This window comes from Emys orbicularis, chromosome 8 (genome assembly GCF_028017835.1).
Source record: "Emys orbicularis isolate rEmyOrb1 chromosome 8, rEmyOrb1.hap1, whole genome shotgun sequence".
NCBI classification, from domain to species: domain Eukaryota; kingdom Metazoa; phylum Chordata; order Testudines; family Emydidae; genus Emys; species Emys orbicularis.
In genome coordinates this window covers 52473577-52492274 of record NC_088690.1, presented here as the reverse complement: position 1 = coordinate 52492274, position 18698 = coordinate 52473577, and positions in this window count along the sequence as shown.

Genomic DNA, 18698 nt, shown 5'->3' with positions numbered 1-18698 from the left:
AGGTATGTTGGAGGTTCTTCCTCTCTAGTTTGTATGGCACTGAAGTGAAACAGCTGAACTTCTTTGGTGCCTCAGCTAATCAAAAAAAGATGGCCTTCTTACCTTACAGACCAATCAACAAAAAAGAGTCACACACCTTCAGCCTGATCCAAAGTCCATTGGAGTCACTGGGAGCGAGTTATGTACCTAGTGATTAGATAATTGCCTAGAGGCAAATAGGTTCACTTTAAATCAATTGCTTTTATAAATTCCACTAGGTGCCTATCTGCATGTTTAGGGCCCTAAGTCTTTCCACTGACTTCTATAGGATTGGAACCAAGCTCCTAGAGGATGCAAGCTATAGCAAAGAGTTTGGTAATATAAATGTCTGGACATGGGACAACGTTTGGATGTTAATTAAAGTGGCAGTGGGAGGAAGAATATGCCTGACTCAGGGCTGTGAAGATTTTATTATAAATCACAAAAACCAGAGTTTCACAAAAACATCTGCTGGAGAAGCAAGAATACAGTGTCATGGCAACAGACTACTTTTTTACCCAAATGCTCTGTGAATAATGTATTTTATCTTTACTGATTCTGAGCCTTTGTCAGCTAAGTTTTTAGTAAATATCCTAAAATGCTTGTAACTTCAGTGATACAGCAGTTAACATTCTAAAAGCAACAAATAAAGTTATTCTCCATCTGTGAATATCTTACTACCCACTATTCCTTTAACTAAAGGATTAAGTTAAAAGCAGAATCTACACTTGCCTGTCAATCCTACTATAGAAACCACAAGAGGGGGTGAACAGCCTTTTACATGGAACCAGGGACTATGCCTACAAACAATTGTTTGCTTGTGAAAGTAATAGGTATAATGCAATGATTCATAGCTTTTTAAGACCAGATGACATCATTCTGATCATCTAGTCTGATGTTCTAAAGAGCACAAACCAAAGAACCTCACCCAATTTTTTCATCAGACCTGTGAAGCTCAAAAGTTGCCCATTCTACCAACAGAAGTTGGCCTGATAAAAGATATTACCTCACCCACCTTGACAAAATATATAATTCAGGGAAGAATGCTGAGTTCATACCATGTGTGAGCAATTTTGAGTTACTCCAAATGAGTGGAATTTAAAGTGCACTATTAATGGATTATAAATATGCCAACATAGTATCTTCCATTTTGTTAAATGTTTCTGACATCATTGTATTTTGAGTGAATTGTGTACGTGTGTATATGAAAGGAACCAGATGGAAAGCCCTGGTGACTGAATTTTTTTATTTATTAACACAATTCATAACATAGGCAGTGGCAGTACACACTTCTCCCACAGTACCCTGTTAATGCATCTCAACATTGACCAAAATGTCACCCTTGGAGGGTGAAAGGGTAGTTCAGATTCCAACCTTTCACAGTCCTTGATCTGTCAGCTGGAACTGCTAACAGGACCATCAGTTAGTGTAACTAAGTGTTTTAATGTATAATTCAGTCACATACAAGAGTGGTGGACTCAAATGACCATCCAATTAAGGTACTTTTCGACATTAATCTATGATGATTTTCAAAGATGGCAGTAGAATCCCTTAAGATTAATACAAATGGTAACTAATCCATGCATATTTATGCAAAGAGGAAAAAAATATTTCAACACATTCATAAAACTGCAGATTTAAATATTTTTGTTTACAAAATAGGAACTAAAATTGTTGTTAATCATGTTTGGAACTGCCATTCTCATTGCTAACTGCAAGCTCCACAAAGTCTTTAAGCCAACAAAATTTAGCACTCCAAGGTACGGTTTTGCTTTTCAAGTGTTGGCACTATATAACGTATTGTCTTGTTAGGTTTCTAGGTAGCAGCCTCTGTAGCATTGAAGGCAGTGTTGGAAGGCTGCCAGCTAACAGGAGGTTGGTTTGCCTTTGTTACAGGTTTGGAATGATTGACAGCAGACTTCACAATTGAGTACATGTTTGTATCACATGTTGTACTTTGGAGATAAAAACAAGAATTCATTTGTATCTGTTAATTTACAAATGTAAACTGCATACCTTTTTGATATTACCTCTCTGGGGCATTAAAAATGGGGTCAATTCAGTTTAGATATCAATCAATAATTAATCAAAAATCCAAGCTCAATCATTTTTATCAGATTGCTCTAACTAAGAGAGATCAGCACAAATACAGAAAGCCAAAATTTATGATTTCTAGAACTCCTCCATGTGGGGACACAGGCTGTAGCGGTCACTGTTCCAAAATTGATTACTTTTTCATGGGGTTTTATGTCCTAGTTGTTTATCTTTTTTTACAATTTGCTGTTAGCTACACACCTACTAGCATCCACTCACCATCAAATGTCAACCTTGCAGTCAATGGTCTAGACAGCTACATCTTAAGTCTAAGGTTCCAAGTTTCCAACTAGACATACTTACAAAAAGAACAGTTTGACCTACTTAGCAACAAAGATAAGACTAGGTTACGTGTCTTGCTCTTCAACACTTCTCAACCAATCACTTCATTTTGCCATTTGCATTTGGTAACAATTTTATATTATCCAATCATATGTTAATGTCACATTTGTGGACAACATTTCCTATACATTTGCAAGACTTATTTCTTTCTTGAGGTTTTGGATACAATTTCATAACTTGTTGTCAAGTAGTCTGAGTCAATCACATTTGCTACCACATGTGCAACTACTTTGTGCAGCAGTAAAAACAGGTCCTGGCCTAGTTACATTTTGACCCCATACTAAATATAAAATTTAGGTGAAAGTGATTTTTTCCATGGTTTTTCTCTCAGCATAACTGTGAGTTATGCTGGAAGTTCGAGGCCCATCTGGCAACAGAAGAGAGCTTCAGATATTTGGGTAGCTATGCCTTGACCTCATACCTCCTGAAGTCAATGTAAAAAGCTCTCTTAACTTCAGTGAGTGTTGGATCAGGTCTTTACCCAATTAGAACACAACCAGAGATTGCTACCAAAATAGAGACTACAATGGAAAATGGATTCAAAATTAGTGATAGGTTTAACCCACAAAATTCAGATCTGGATTCAGACCTAGATATCAAAAACATCAGAGTTAGGCGCTTTTGGAACCTGCGTTTTGTTCCAGCTTGTTATAAAGCGAAGGATTGATTTACAAAAGCTAGAGCCACCTTTCAAACTCCACAAATGTATTACAATATTTCGCTATTGTGGAAGGTGATTATATTGTATTATGCGGCTGTTTTAATAAAAGAAAATCATGAATTTTTATAGAAAAGCAATAAGACAAATAATGAAAAATAAGTTTCAACAATTCTCAGGCTGAAACACAGTGGACCAGATTCTTAGCTGGTGTAAACTGGCATATCTCCACTGACTTCAATGGACTATTGATGATTTGCACCAGTGGTGGATCTGGTCCAGCAACTCGCATTAAAAGTGCTTTAGCTCTTTGTGTCTCCAAAGCAGCTTCATTTGACTTCCTAAACTCTTGTTTAACGCAGGAGCAAGAAGAAGGGGAAAAAAGTGACATTCCGATTGCCAAATTCCATGTTATAAAATATCATATCTCCATTGGCTTTGATAGAGTGGAGCAAATTTATACCAACAAATAATTTGGTCCTTCTTGTTTAAGATCATTCAAGCGTAGTCAATACAACCACCATCAGCTGTTCAAGAAGAGATGCAGGGTGGAGGACCATCAGTCACTCACCAGTGACTTCACTAGAATAGCAAAAACAGTAGATCTGGCAGTGTTGTCCTTTTAATAGGTTTTATTGATTAACTACATCAGTCTTTGGTCCTGAGAACAGAGCCCAGAACCCAAAAGTGGCTGTGTCCATCTTATTCTTGAATTTTCCCTTTAGGTTTTAATTTTGATTTTACAGAAAAAATACCAAAGACACAGTAAAAATATAAAACATTAACATTGATGTCTCCCCGACACTTCCCTGTTTCATTGTGTTGACGTCTTTTATACTGGTTCTTGTCTATACCCATGGTCTTTGGAACTGAGCTCGAGAGGAGTAAAGGTAAAGATATAAAAGAAGAAACTTAAAACAGGAAACATGGCTTTGCCCTCCAGACTATTTATGATGTTGCAATGAAATTAAATCTGTGCCCAATGTGACTCTACAGAGGCTTAGATATATGACTAGAGAGCTGAGGTGAAATTCACATTTTGTTTACATGAGTTAGGGTCACCCTGACTATATTATTTATGAGTAGTAAGAGAGAAGTGGAGCCATGAGTCAGTAAGTAGATGATTCTAATAACGGGGGATGGGGGAAATACCTTGAATTTTGCCTTAACAGCTAATGCCTTTTTATTTACATCAGGTGTGTGTGTAATTTATAGCAGGAATATTTATATGGGATTTTGTTGCTTCCGTGCTGAAGTTTTACCCAAGTAAATTAATTGATTTTGAGACTTAGAGTGTTGCCTAACATTTGTCATATTTATTCACACACAAATGGTAAGATAATTGACAATTATGCAGTAATTATACATGTGCAGTATGTAGATATTGTCTCCTATTGTATGTTTTGATTATCTATTGTAGCATATAATAAATGATATGAAGTAGGGTGTGTGAACTCAATTGACCATCATGACAAAAGCAAGTGCAATTTTTGAATGGGCTGCTATATTTTCATGGCAAACTTGCTGGTGATATAATGACTATTTTAGCCTTGTGTGAGTAGTGCCTATCCCCTGTAGCTCTGTAGAAAAGAGACAATCACATCACATTTGAAGATGTGCTGAGCTAATAACCCATTCTTTATCTATAAAGGGGTATTCCAGTATGGCATTAATGATATCAAATAACTGTGTAACATATATTTGAATTAAAAGAAGTATTATGCACTAAAATATGGATTTAAAGTTGTATAGATTACTCTGCAGGGGAAGGGGAAGTATACTAAATTAAGGCAAATAAAAGTTTTAACTAGAGGAACATAATTATAAAGTGAGATGAGTCATATATGTCATACATGTGCCCTCTAAATTACTCTGCCTAGAACAAATTCTATTTTAATAAAAAATATGCCCAACTAGATCTCCCAATGTATTTAATAGGAACAGAATTAGGCCCTAGTTTAATAAAATCTGTTACCAAGAGGAGAGCAAGGGTGGTGATGATGATCCCATGCCTTTCACTAGAAAAGATTTACTCTCCACAGAGTCTTTGGTGCTTTTTGATTTTCAGAGATAATACACAAAAAAGTGCTTCCCTGCAAGGGTATGGTCAATTTAATAACGAACAAGCAATGTTTATACAAATGGGGAAATGCACTGTATTTTAAGCAATGTTATCTCTGTATAAGTTTAGTGGAACACATTAAGTTTATCCAAGGAAATAATTGAGTAAAATAGGAGCTACATCAATGTGCAATGGCTTGAATTTGTCTTTGCAGAATGTAGCATGGGTCCTGCTGCATACCCATGACTATTCTATCATGGCTTGAGGTACTTAGATAAAAGAGCATCATCCTAGAACCTTTTCTCCAATATAAATGGGAGTAACCTCAGATTTGTTACCTTTGAGCAGCATGGAGGGAGGGATAGCTCAGTGGTTTGAGCACTGGCCTGCTAAACCCAGCGTTGTGAGTTCACTCCTTGAGGGGGCCATTTAGGGATCTGGGGCAAAAAATTGGTCCTGCTAGTGAAGGCAGGGGACTGGATTTTGGTCCTGCTAGTAAAGGCAGGGGACTGGACTCAATGACCTTTTAAGGTCCCTTCCAGTTCTATGAGATAGGTATATCTCCATATTTAAAAAAAAAAAAAATTCTCCTCCACAACATGGGCAAAGACTAAGGAAACCAGGTGAATGGGGATAACAGCTCTTCAGCATGACCCCCTTTCCCCAACCCCTTGGAAGCCTCCTGTGAGGAAATGGAGTGAAGATGGAGCTTTAGGGGTTAGGAGAGCGTTTAGTGGAGTATGAAAAATAGAGCAGCCCCCATATGTAGCATGTTTCCAATGAAAAGGCATGAATCTCCACAGCAAATTGCTATACAGTTTAACATTTCTCTGACCAGCCCTACCTTCCACACAAAAGCATTCGTTCTTCACTAATTGAAGCCGTGGGTAGGGAGGAAATGGTAGCATGGCTCAGAAGCCTAGCATGTTGCTAGGGGTAGGGGACATGAAAGAGAATGTGCTCCATGATTATGGTTACATAGAGTTGAAGACTGTCCATGCTGTTGATTCCTGCCCTGAGTAGGCCTACCACCAGCTAAGGCAGTGGGGCTCTACATTCCACTTCAGTGAAGGAAGTTCATCTTTGTGAGCTTTTGAAGGGTGTCCCTCCACTACTGGTGAGTGAGAGACTCAGGTTCTCCACCCGTCTTCACACAACCTCCAGCCTGCTTTTCAGCCACTCCAGGATCCATGTAACCTTTCCACCAACCCTGCCCTTTAGTCTGAGGTGCTCTGTCTCTGTGGACACCTACTTTGAGAAAGGTTGCAAGACCTGGCTGGCAGCAGACAGAGGGAGGGCACAGGGAGGATGTCAGGCACAAACTAGTTCTCTGCTGGTGGAAAGCTGGCAAAGAGAGCTCTGACATCTACTGTACCAACTGCCCCACCCATTGCTGATGTAAGGGGAGAGAGAGAGGGAATATTAGTAGCATGGATTCTGAGTGGGAGGGGAGGAGGTTATGGTGGAGCATTGCTCCACTACACCAAATTCTCCATGGGTGAAATGTTCCTGAAGGACCTTTATGCTGCTGGCATAAATTTGGGCTGCCCCTGTCTAGCATTAACTGGCATTGGGGCCAGAAATCTCTGAATCAGGGAGCTGCAAACTGCTCCATGCAGACCCCCTCTTCTTTACTTGCAAAGCCTTATGGTTTAACCGTCAAAGTATTCGCACTGTATAAGAAGTGTAGCACTGAGACCAGCCTGGCTGTCACAGAACTGATCCAACTGCAATACAAAAAAATAGCTTATATTTTAATGTTTTAAATGAGACAAGCCAATAAATGGCAGTTGGCTAGAAAGTTTCTCTAAAAAAAGAAAAGAAAAAGAAACTTTAGGTTTAAAATATGGATATGTGCTTCTGATGGCAGAAATAAAAAATGAAAGTGATGGCCACTAAATATCTCTTATCGGACACTTGTTCCCAGAAGGACATCCGTTTATCTGTTAGTTATATAGCCTTTTAAATTGAAATGTGTGTTTTGGATTGATTAGGCATGAGTTCCAATAACGTATGATAATTAATGTAAGTAGTCATTTTTAAAGGAAATGCCCACTTAATGTTCCCATATAACCCTGACTCCAGTGAATTCATTGAGAAAACAGTGAAATATATTTAAAGGGACCCCTGTTACATCTGAGTGAACTTTAAAACAATATCATATTCATTTTCATAACAATATCAGACACTATTTGTGTGTGTGTGTGTGTGTGTGTGTGTGGGGAGATATGGGCACTTTTTCAGTACAATCACCTTCTGCCTGTCTCATTCAGTAATGAAACAATCCTTTGCATGTGACATCATAATTCACTGCCACAGACATGCATGTGACGTCATAGGGTAAAATATTGGTCCACTCGAAGGCAATGGGAGTTTTGCCATTGATTTCCAAGGAGCCAGGATTTCACCCATAATCATCGGATTAGGGCATCCTTGAATCAACTGGGAGGCTTGAGTAGATTATAAAATGAAATTATTTCTATTTGCACACTCGTTTTCTTTGATAAGCAGAAATAAAGCAGAATAAAATACACATTAGGTCTGTGAGCATTCTCAAAGAGCTAGTGGGGCAATTAATTGCCTGGTAACTATATCTCCTGTGATGGGATTTACTATCCATATGGCTCTTGAGGACTTTGGAACTGGAACAAAGGCCGGCTGAGAAGAATGCTCCAAACCCCCTTGTTTTCCCATGTTTGTTGACAGGATTCAAGTACCAAGCTGGAAAGATTTGAGAAGTCAAGGTGCTGGGTGCTTATCAGGCACCCAGACTAAGCTACTTAGGAAGACAGCCTGGGGCCAGAGTGGGTAGGAAGCCACTTTCAGAATAAGAGGAGGAGACTGGATAAAGAGTAAGAAGATTTCTGTTTATATTGGAACTACCTTTGTTCCTGGAAGAAGAGGCTGCAAGAGCCAGAATATGGGCCTGGAGAAATCGACCCTGTGACATCTCCATGCACTGTACCGAAGGAAATTTGTATACTAACTGCAGCAACTCTTCTATTCATTGAAGAGATATTTGCTAATAAACTGTTTTGCCTAGAGAAAAAGGAATCACAATGACAGCAAAATATTTAGACTAGAAATCTCCATTAGCATAGCTGAATGCAAGCTCACATTTACCAAGGGTGTGAAGTGACCTTACAATGATAGGTGAGTAAGTATTATCCCAAAAGAAGACACAGAAACTTGGGTATTGCAAGCTATATAGAGGAAAATTGTTACAGAAGGGGCAGATTTTGGGCTGTTCCTCCTGGGGGCCCAACACAGAATACCCAGCCCCAGGGCAGGAGGCCAAAGTCATGTTATTGGGACCAAAACAGTTTTTCTGCCTTATGCCCTATGGACCAGAATGGTGTATAGGGATTAGAGCAGGCCAAAGTAATAATTAATGGAGCTGCTACTGATGAGACAAGCTTTTTAGCTGTTTTGACACTGGAGATTAACATTTAGATGCTGTACATTTGGGAAGTCTCAGGATCTGTCCATGTATTCGGTGTACAATGCAGGTAACGCTGGGTATTCAGAATCCATATACACAAGTCACTTTAGACATGTTCTTTTAAGTTTGCCATCCCTAATTTATCATGGGCCATATCTTTCTGTCCTTACCGATGTACAGTTCACTTTGACCTATGGGAGGTCTACTTTGGCTCATATTACAAATGATTTGTGTGTCAGGGAAGTGTATGTGAATTTAATTGGAAGTGACTGAATATATTACTAGTGCTATTATCTCATCCTTAAATAAAATAAAGCTGCAATCATTGAGAAAACATATCAAGGCAGCAGTAGATCTAACCTGGAAAGTTCTGGTACTATGTGATTTGTTACCCCACAAGAGATACAATTGCCAGTACTATTCTCAGTAGAATTTCTGGAAAAAATCTATTTTGTTTTCAGCAAAATATGTAAAAGAAATCAAAATGTTTTCATTTTCATTTAAAATATTTTTTCAGAATTTTTTAGGGCTTTTAAAGATAAACAAGTGTCTGGAAACTGATTTTGGGTGGGAGGGGTTTGAAAGTTGAAAAGTATTCAGTTTTCCAATAAAAACAAAACATGTCTTGTGAAAATTAGGCAAAAAGGCCATTTTTCATTTTTTAAAAATGAAAAATTTGCAACCTTCTTTAACTCTTGTTTTCTCTGGCTTCTGTTTCCCCTCACGAGGCTAGTGCAATCTAAAGAGTACATGGGGTATTGGCCAGGGAAGCTTGAGGAATATATTAATTCTGCACATCCTTACTGTTAACTCCACCGGCAGAGCACTTATGGAAACTGATGCTCTCACCTGGTGAAAGCACCCTGGCAGGGTGGTAGAAGGATTACCTGTCCTCCAAAGGTGTTTCAGAATTCAATTTTGAGCAGGGGAAATGCTAAATACACTCTTGTACACATTATGTCTCCGTTCAAATCACTCTGATTTTGCACCAAATTCCTGCTGTGAATCAGGGGAAAACAAAATAAAGCTCTCTACCATTTAAATGAGTATATAAGTTTACTTATGCATGAGGAAGCTTTACTTTGTATTATCCTTAAATTTAACGCCTGCATAAACATTGACAAAAGTGATCCTGCTCTTTTCTTTCTTACACTTCTCCAAAGGAACAGAAGTCTGAAAAACGCAGATTAAATGCTTTATTGCAGGTGTGGGAGAGAAGATATTTTTGAACAGTAATATCCATTTATAAAGCTTAGCATATGTATTAACTAATCACAGACACTTGTTAGCATCAATGCATATAAAGCATCATACTATATGGTATATATTCCTGGCAACATTGTTTTTGCTTCTTGTCACTGACTAGTGCAAACAGCTATGGATCATAATTCCACAATTAGATGAATGTGGGCAAACCCTTGTGTAGCCCCAGTAATACAGCTGTATGGACAATGATTGTACAGATATAAACCTCTGTATCTTACATAAAGTGTCCCTCACCCCCTTCCTTCAGGTAGCACTGAAACAGGAAGAAATGGAAAATGTAACAATTTTATCTGAAACTTAGACAGTTATGAGTTTACTATGCATACAACATAACTGTTCTTATGACAAATTTATCCCCAACAAATTAGAATTGAATAATAATCTTAAAATAAATAGAAAAACTTACCAAAAAATATATATGCAGCTGCACCATTGTCTAAAGCTGTCAAACAGCTATTTATGTTTCAGTTACTGTATTACAAAGAAACAAAAGTCTTTCACATTACTCCTTGTCATCTTTCAGATACCTGATCAATACCTTGATAGGCTTTCCTCTTTACCCATGCCTTCTTAATTACCTTTCTAGTTATTTTGTGCTGACTGGAAATCTTGGAATCTTAGGGCTTGTCTACACTGGCAAGTTTTGTCAATGAAACTAATTTCGACAAGGAAAAATCGACAAAAGGAAAGTTGCCAAAGCGTGTCTACATTTGCTCCCTCTGTCGACAGATCATGTCCACATTCGGGGCACTATTGTCGACAGCGAGACATGTATCCCACAGAGCCTGGCAACACCATCCGTCGCTAGGTGTTGTGGAAATGTGGAAACGGAGCTCGGCGCATCCTGGGATGTGCAAAATGTACCATCATGCACCGCTTTGTGTTCCAGCCCTCCAATGGTTTCTGGCTTCCTTTCGTGCTATTTTCCCAACTGTCAGTCTTTTGTAGTGCACGCCAGCATCTGCAGTGAGAGAGGATGGATCCTGCACTTCTCTCTTATGCGCTGTTAACTGTCATGAGGACATTGCGCATGGCAGCAAAGTTACTCGCAGAGTTACTCGCAAAGTTACTGACAGAGGATGAATCGCAGGCAACTGAGTGTGATATGGACATCAGCTACTTATCAGTGCTTTGTGCATTCACAGAGCAGCTGCATATGGTAGACCAACGCTTTCGGGCTAGGGAAACAAGCACTGATTGGTGGGATCGCATTGTCATGCAGGTGTGGGATGAAGACCAGTGGGTACAGAACTTTAGGATGCGTAAAACAACCTTCCTGGATCTATGTGCTGAGCTGATCCCTGACCTGAAGTGCAAGGACACCAGATTGAGAGCTGCCCCTTCAGTAGAGAAGAGTGTTGCAATCGCTGTGTGGAAGCTGGTGAATCCAGACTGCTACCGGTCAGCTGCAAATCAATTTGGAGTAGGGAAGTCCACTGTTGGGGCTGAATTACTCCAAGTGTGCAGGGCAATAAATCACATCCTGCTGCGGAGGACTGTGACTATGGGAAATGTGCATGACATAGTGGATGGCTTTGCAGAGATGGGTTTCCCTAATTGCGGCAGGGCGATTGATGGCACACACATTCTAATTTTAGTGCCAGACCACCTTGCCTCTGAATACATAAATAGGAAGGGATACTTCTCCATGGTGTTGAAGGCTCTTGTGGATCACCGGGGGCATTTCACAGACATCAATGCAGGCTGGTCTGGAAAGGTGCATGACACATGCATCTTCAGGAACAGTGGCCTGTACAGAAAGCTGCAGGCGGGGACTTCCTTTCCAGACCACAAGATCACAGTGGGGGATGTGGAAATGCCCACAGTAATCCTCAGAGATCCAGCTTACCCCTTACGGCCCTAGCTCATGAAACCTTACACAGGGCACCTGGACAGCAGCAAGAAGCGTTTTAACAACAGGCTGAGCAAGTGCTGCATGGTAGTCAAATGTGCCTTTGGCCGTTTGAAAGGTCACTGGAGGTGTTTAAATGGCAGGCTAGACCTTACTGAGTATAATATTCCCATGGTCATAACCACGTGCTGCACTATGGATAATCTGTGTGACTCTAAGGGTGAAATGTTTGCTCAGGTGTCGCGCATTGAGGCAGAGCATTTGGCTGCACAGTTTGAACAGCCAGATGCTAGGTCTGTCAGAGGAGCCCAGAGGGCTGCTATTAACAACAGAGAGGCTTTGAGGAACCACTTTGACAATGAGGGGCAGTAACACGTCTACTTTGGAGTTGCTTCCCTGATGCATCCATGTACAATTTTGGGGCCCAAGATCCATGCAACAAAATGCTTTAGAAGCCTGTTCCTGAGAGTGAATTGAATGCTATATGCCAGGGGTCGGCAACGTTGGCACGCGGCTCGCCAGGGTAAGCACCCTGGCGGCCGGGCCAGTTTTATTTACCTGCTGACGCGGCAGGTTCGGCCGATCGCGGCCCCCACTGGCCGCGGTTCGCCGTCCCGGGCCAGTGGGGGCCGCGATCGGCCGAACCTGCCGCGTCAGCAGGTAAATAAAACTGGCCCGGCCCGCCAGGGTGCTTACCCTGGCGAGCCGCGTGCCAACGTTGCCGACCCCTGCTATATGCTTTTGTAGAACATAGAATAAAAACACTGTACCATTAAATACCTTAGCCTTTATTTACTGTTAAAAAGGCAAAACCTCACAACTGTGTGTAGCTCCAGCTATCACTGTGCAAACTGTGAGAGGGGGTGGAGTGATGGGGAAACTCAGGAGTGCTGTGAAGTGAAAAGGAATGTGTGGGCATAGAGAGGGGTGGGGTTGGTAAAGAATTGTTCATGTGCTGCAGTGGAGGTTGACCACAGATCTGCTCAGTCTGCAGCTGTATCAAAGACTTGAGCATCTCTGTCTCATCCTCCATAACTTTTATCATCTGCTCGGTCGCTTGCCTAGCAAATGCAGCATTCTCTTTTCTGTCCTGCCTTTCGGCTTCCCAGCACTCTTTGCGTTCCCTGGTCTGTCTCTCATCGCGCTGCAGCACCTCCCCGAACATGTCTTCTTTGCTGTACATAGGGTTCTTCCTTATCTGCTGAAGCCGGTCGGCAGGGGAGCATGGTGTGTTCCTCAAGGTCTGTGCTTGACAGAAGGATTGTTACATTCCAGAAAACGATTGAAACATTTTAGTAACAAGGGCCTTTTGCTAGTAGAAATCACTTTCACTCTGAGACTCTGGGCAGGCACACAGCTTGGCGAGCGCCCCAATAATGGTGAGTGTCGGGAGTGGGGGGAAGGCGGTTGTGCATATGGACAAAACGGTCACGGCTTGCAGGGCAGCTTTGCAGGGAACTCATTCTAAAATTATCACACACTTTTTCACAGGCGGCCAACCTGCTGGCTGACATCTCGCTACTCCGGGTAACCAGGGAAATCAGGGCACAACTACCACATGCTTGCGGCTTTCATCCCAGTCTATATGCAGCTCAGCTGCGTGCCGCTTTGGTCCGAGCTCCAGTGATTGCTAAATGGCATGGTACAGTTTCCTAAAATGGGGGAGTGAACCGAGCTACAATCCCTTGGAATCTGTGGCAGAGGATTAACAAGTACCTCTTGGAAACTTTCCAGAGCCTCTCTCTGGAGGATTCCCTGCAGGTCTCAATGTCCATCGACACCCTGCTTGGCCATGCAGATTAACTACACAGGGCAATGTCCAGCTCACAGAAAACACTACCTGCCGCCCATTTTTCGATTCCCTACACAAGCCACAGCAACTTACCTGGCATCTCATCTGCTTTCTGCTCCCCATTGAGCACTTCTGGAGTGGAGAAAAGTTCCTGGCTGCCTGCCCCATCGGGCGACCCCGCTGGGAGCACCACATCCTCTTCAAGCTCGACTTCTTCATCCAGAATTTCAGCCTCCGGGTTACCCCCTCTTTCTGCTGCCTCTGAAGTATCCACAGGACCATTGGCGATGGAGGTGGGGTCACAACCAAGGATAGCATTCAGCTCCTTATAGCAATGGCAGGGCTTAGGTGCAGCACTGGAGCGATGGTTCGCCTTATGGTATGCCTGCCTCAGCTCCTTTTATATTCACTCTGCACTGCTGCGTGTCCTGATCATAGCCCTTTTCACACAAGCTTCAAGAAATTTGCCCATATGTGTCCTGATTCCTACAGGTCACTTGCAGCTGTGATTGAACAGATTCCTCTTCCCATATACTGATCAGATCCAACAACTCAGCGGTGATCCAAGCTGGAGTGTGTTTGGTGCAATAGCCAGCCATGCTCACCTGGGAAGCTCATCTGGGAAGCCATCAAGCAGGAAATGAGATTTTAAATTCCCAAGGCTTGCAAGGGGAAGGGGTAGGTTGGCTGCAGGGCAGTGGAGTTCAAACCGCTGACTAGAGCAGCACATGGGAATTGTGGGAAACGTTCTGGAGGCCAATAAAATAGAAAAAAAAGCTGTGGTGTCTACACTGGCTGTTTGTCGACAATAAAGGGAGGGGAAAAGACACAAGTCTCTTGCAGGAGTGGAAGTTTTTTGTTGCCAAAACTGAACATTTTTTGGGGTTTTTTTCCGAAAAAAGTCACATTGCAGTGTGTCCGCTATCTCTGTTTTGTCACCAAAAAGCAGTTTTTGGCAACAAAACTTGGCAGTGTAGACAAGCCTTGATTCAGTTTTTTCCCCCATTACCAATGACTTAATGAAGAAAGTGGTGAGCTCTTGATGGCATAACAATGGCAGCGATAATGGAACAGCCTTTCAAGTTCTATACAACTGAAGCTCATTAGAAGTCTAAATAGGGTCTTTGAATTGCATGTTGATTTCTTGGAATCCTCCTGGTTTTCAAAACACAGTCGCTGTTATTGAAAAATATAAAACAGAAAAATCTCTTAAATGAGATTGACAATTAAGTTTGAATTGTACATCAGCTTTTCAATTGAAGCTTCTCTATTTGCCTATAAATTGTCTACTTCACTTACTCTTTAAAGTCAAGGAGGTTTTGAAAGCCAGACATGGCCATGTACACTTTTATAGATGGGACTATGTATGATGGGTTTCAGTGGGGCTGAGGGCCGTAGCATTGGTCTCCTGAGGCCTGATTCTTCTCTCACTTATATGTACACCACTGCAACTCCACTGGCTCCAATGGATTTACTTCTGATTTACATTGGTGTGAGAGGATATTCAGGCTTCAAGGTTTTAAAACGCTCTGTGAATTTGTGTAACAGGGTGTATAGACCCCACACTGATGAGGAAGGTGCCAGAGAGGCCCTGGGAACAGGGCTGGCCCTACCTCTCCAGATCTGTCAGTTATGTATAGTAGGGAGGAGGCCTTTAAAAGGGAGGAAACTACACTTGGCTAAGGGCAAAGGAGCAGGAGTGTTCAAATAGGAGACTGCTGGAGGGACTCCTGAAGCCACAGAGGGAGCTCCCAACCAAGAGCCTTTCACATCGACTCTACGGAGAATGCAATGAAATCCCAGGGTAACCCAGAGAGATTTAAGAAGGCCCACAAAGGGCAAGGCCCCCCCTTACAAGTTGTAAGGTGCTGGAGCTGGGCCGAAGACACCCAATATAAATGACTGGGTGTTGTCAGGTTCCCCCACCAGCTAAGAGAATAACCATGGGGGAACTGTCTAAAAACCCATTTCATCCTATCTTTCTGGTTATATATCCTCTTTCCCCTCTTCCTGCATACTCTGCTGCTCTAACTTTAGTTTTCTCTCTCTCCTCCTCTTCTCCCCATGTGAGTTAATCCTATATTGTGCTTTCTCAGCCAGTAAGGTGTTCCTTTTTTCCCACTCAGTCAGTTCCTGGCTTCAAATATCCTGTCTTCATTGAACTGACAAGAGACTGTATCTCTGCCCCCTCAACTGAAGAAATTTGCTTGCTGTCTGTTGCTCAGGTCATAACCTGAGGTTCATTATGGATTTCCATCTGCTTCTGGATAATCAGGAAGTTTCAATGGAGAAAAGTGGGTTTTGTTTTTATTTTTTCTCATTTGTTCTTGTTATGAAGGTTGAACCTTGCCTCAGTTCTCCATGCCTTTGTCACCTTGAAACTGGATCACTGCATGCACTCAACACAAACAATAATAAAACTTTTATATGGAAAACAAAAATATCCAGAGTGATGATACTAAGTACTGAAACAAACAAAAGAGAAAAAAACCTCCAAGAGTTTTGAAGTGGATTTGAATCCTCATATTTTGGGGCTTATGCCAACATCTAACTATTGGGGTAAGAAGGAAATTTTCAGGTTCCCACTGCAGAGTTTCTTGTATCATCCTCTGAGGAATATGGTACTGGCCACAGTCAGAGACAGGATACTGGCCTACATGGACCACTGCTCTGGGCCAGTAGGGCAATTGATATGTTCTTATGAAGACTACACATGCTAGGATGAAAGTGATCTTTTTGTTTGGAGGCCATTTGACAAAGCATCTCATGTGGCTGGAAAGTTATCAGAGTGGAATAGATTTCCACCCCCCCTCCTTTTCTGTACATAGGAATTGCATTTGACGTGTACTCCTAGGGCTGTATTCTGATAACCTTACTTATGTTAAATAGCACTTCAATGCATCAGTACAGCCATTGAAGACAATGCGACTATTCTTGGAATAAGGTTTTGTTAATCTGGGGTAAGAATATCAAAATCTGGCCCTTACATGGCAATATTAAGGATAAGATAACTATGTCCTGATTTCTATTTTATTGTCTTGTCTCTCCACAAATACTACTTTCCAAACTTTCCTCTCACCTATTTTGTTATATCACATGCAAAATGAGTTTTTGCTGCAGTCTTCAAGCATTAACCATCTTTTGGTTTATTTCAGCACTATTCATAACAGACTTAAAAAAGAGAACATGACGTATCGTAAAAAGAGCCAGATTTTGCCTTGGTAAAGAGGGATTTCTAATATTATACAGTATTCAGCCAACCTGTCACAGTTTTAAGAATCGTTAGCATATCTGCTAGTTTGCAGAAGCCTGCAAATATAATGTAACTGGCTGTAGATGATATGCTTGCTCAAAGGAAAAAAATCTGTATTGCAGATATTAGGTAATATTTTCTGAATATTAATTTGAAAACGTTCTGCACTTGTGATTTTTCTGAATGAATTACGAAGCACAAACAATATAACCTACTTTTGAAGCAATACTCAGTGAAACACCTTAATGTGTGAACGCTATCATCACATTCCTTTATTTTGCTCTTCTTAGATTTTAAGAAATGATACATACAATTAATATTAGTATCCACCACACAGCAGTAGATACAGATTTTGAAATCCTCATATTGTGTTTCAATGTCATAAATCAATTTGCAATTTTAATTGGATAAATTATAATATACTGTATGCAGATCTAGCCAAAAAAAAAAGCTACACTGTGAGATAAGGTCTAGTTAAAAACTTCTACTGGAAAAGGTACTACTAGTATATCAAAAGTAAGCTACCATGGGCCCTTCAACTAGTATAAATCAGTTCCTAATAGACAAATGTCAAGGTTACAAAATCAGCCTTCCCAAATGTTATATACTGGCACCATTGTGGGCAGCCACAGCACAGAGATAAATTAGTGATTGGTAATGGGTATTGACTCCATCCACAGAGATATTATTGTTTGTGTTGAGTGCATGCAGTGATCCAGTTTCAAGGTGACAAAGGCATGGAGAACTGAGGCAAGCGTTGGGTGATGTGATAAAATAAAACGTACGTTGCCTTTGTACCTGCCCCTACCGAAGCTATGCCTCTTCTGTGGATATGTACACAAGAATTTATTTTTGATGCTGTCAAAGTGGCACTGTTGAAGAGCTCCAAAATTCATATTCAGATTAAAAAAATATCTAAAATTAAATTTCCGAGGAATATTTTTATGATCTGTGTTAGAAATGTAAATGTGCTGTTAGGTTTTGCATCATCTCATATAAATAAATGGGACACTATCCTAATAATGGACATGTTTGTCATGAGATAGGACAAGTTTTATGTGCAACAATGAGAATGTGTATGGCTTCTAGTGTAGCAAGGTACTGAAATATTTCCTATCAAAATGTTTATGAAAAGATGTTCTCTGCCTATGTGCAGCATGCGGCTTATAAAGGTAAAATATAATGATTTATTTATCAGTATCAAGGGTTTATTTTGAAGTTTAGAAGCATTTCTGCTTCCATTGTTCCACTTTTTAACCGGATCGTTGCAGTTTCTAATCACACTGGAATATAAAAATATAGAAGGCTGTTAAATGGATTTTCCTTGAGAGACCTGCAGGCTAGATACCTCTAATATTCTGATAATGCAAATTTGACTTTGTAATTAGAAAACATGGGTATTTTCTATGAAGACCCACTGCAATATCCAAGTTTCTTTTCTTGCAGGAATCAACCTGCATTTTAAGATAAAATGGAAAAAGGTGACACCTTCACAATAGCTTTATGTTACTTCCTATTCTTGAGGATCCAGACTCCGAAAACAGATGTGTTAGCTGGTAGAGATTCAGTGCTTATTCCTACACTACTTATTGGGAATCATAAGGAGCAGCATACTCCTTTAGTCACAACCATCCACTGCACACTATAAATTAGACACTAGAAAGTTAAGCACATGTGTAAGTCATTGCAGGATCATGGTCTGAATTCTTATTTGAATTCTCAAGTGCATCTCTTGATGACCAAGACATTTATTTCCCCCATATTTTCAGTTGGCATGTATATGAAGGGGGTATTAGTTATATAGTGCCTTAGGGTACTTTACACCTTACAATGCATGTAAGAAGATAAAACCCGATGAACAAATAACTTAGAGGAATTAGAAACATTAGACTTAGAGGAATTATAAAGGATAATATTAA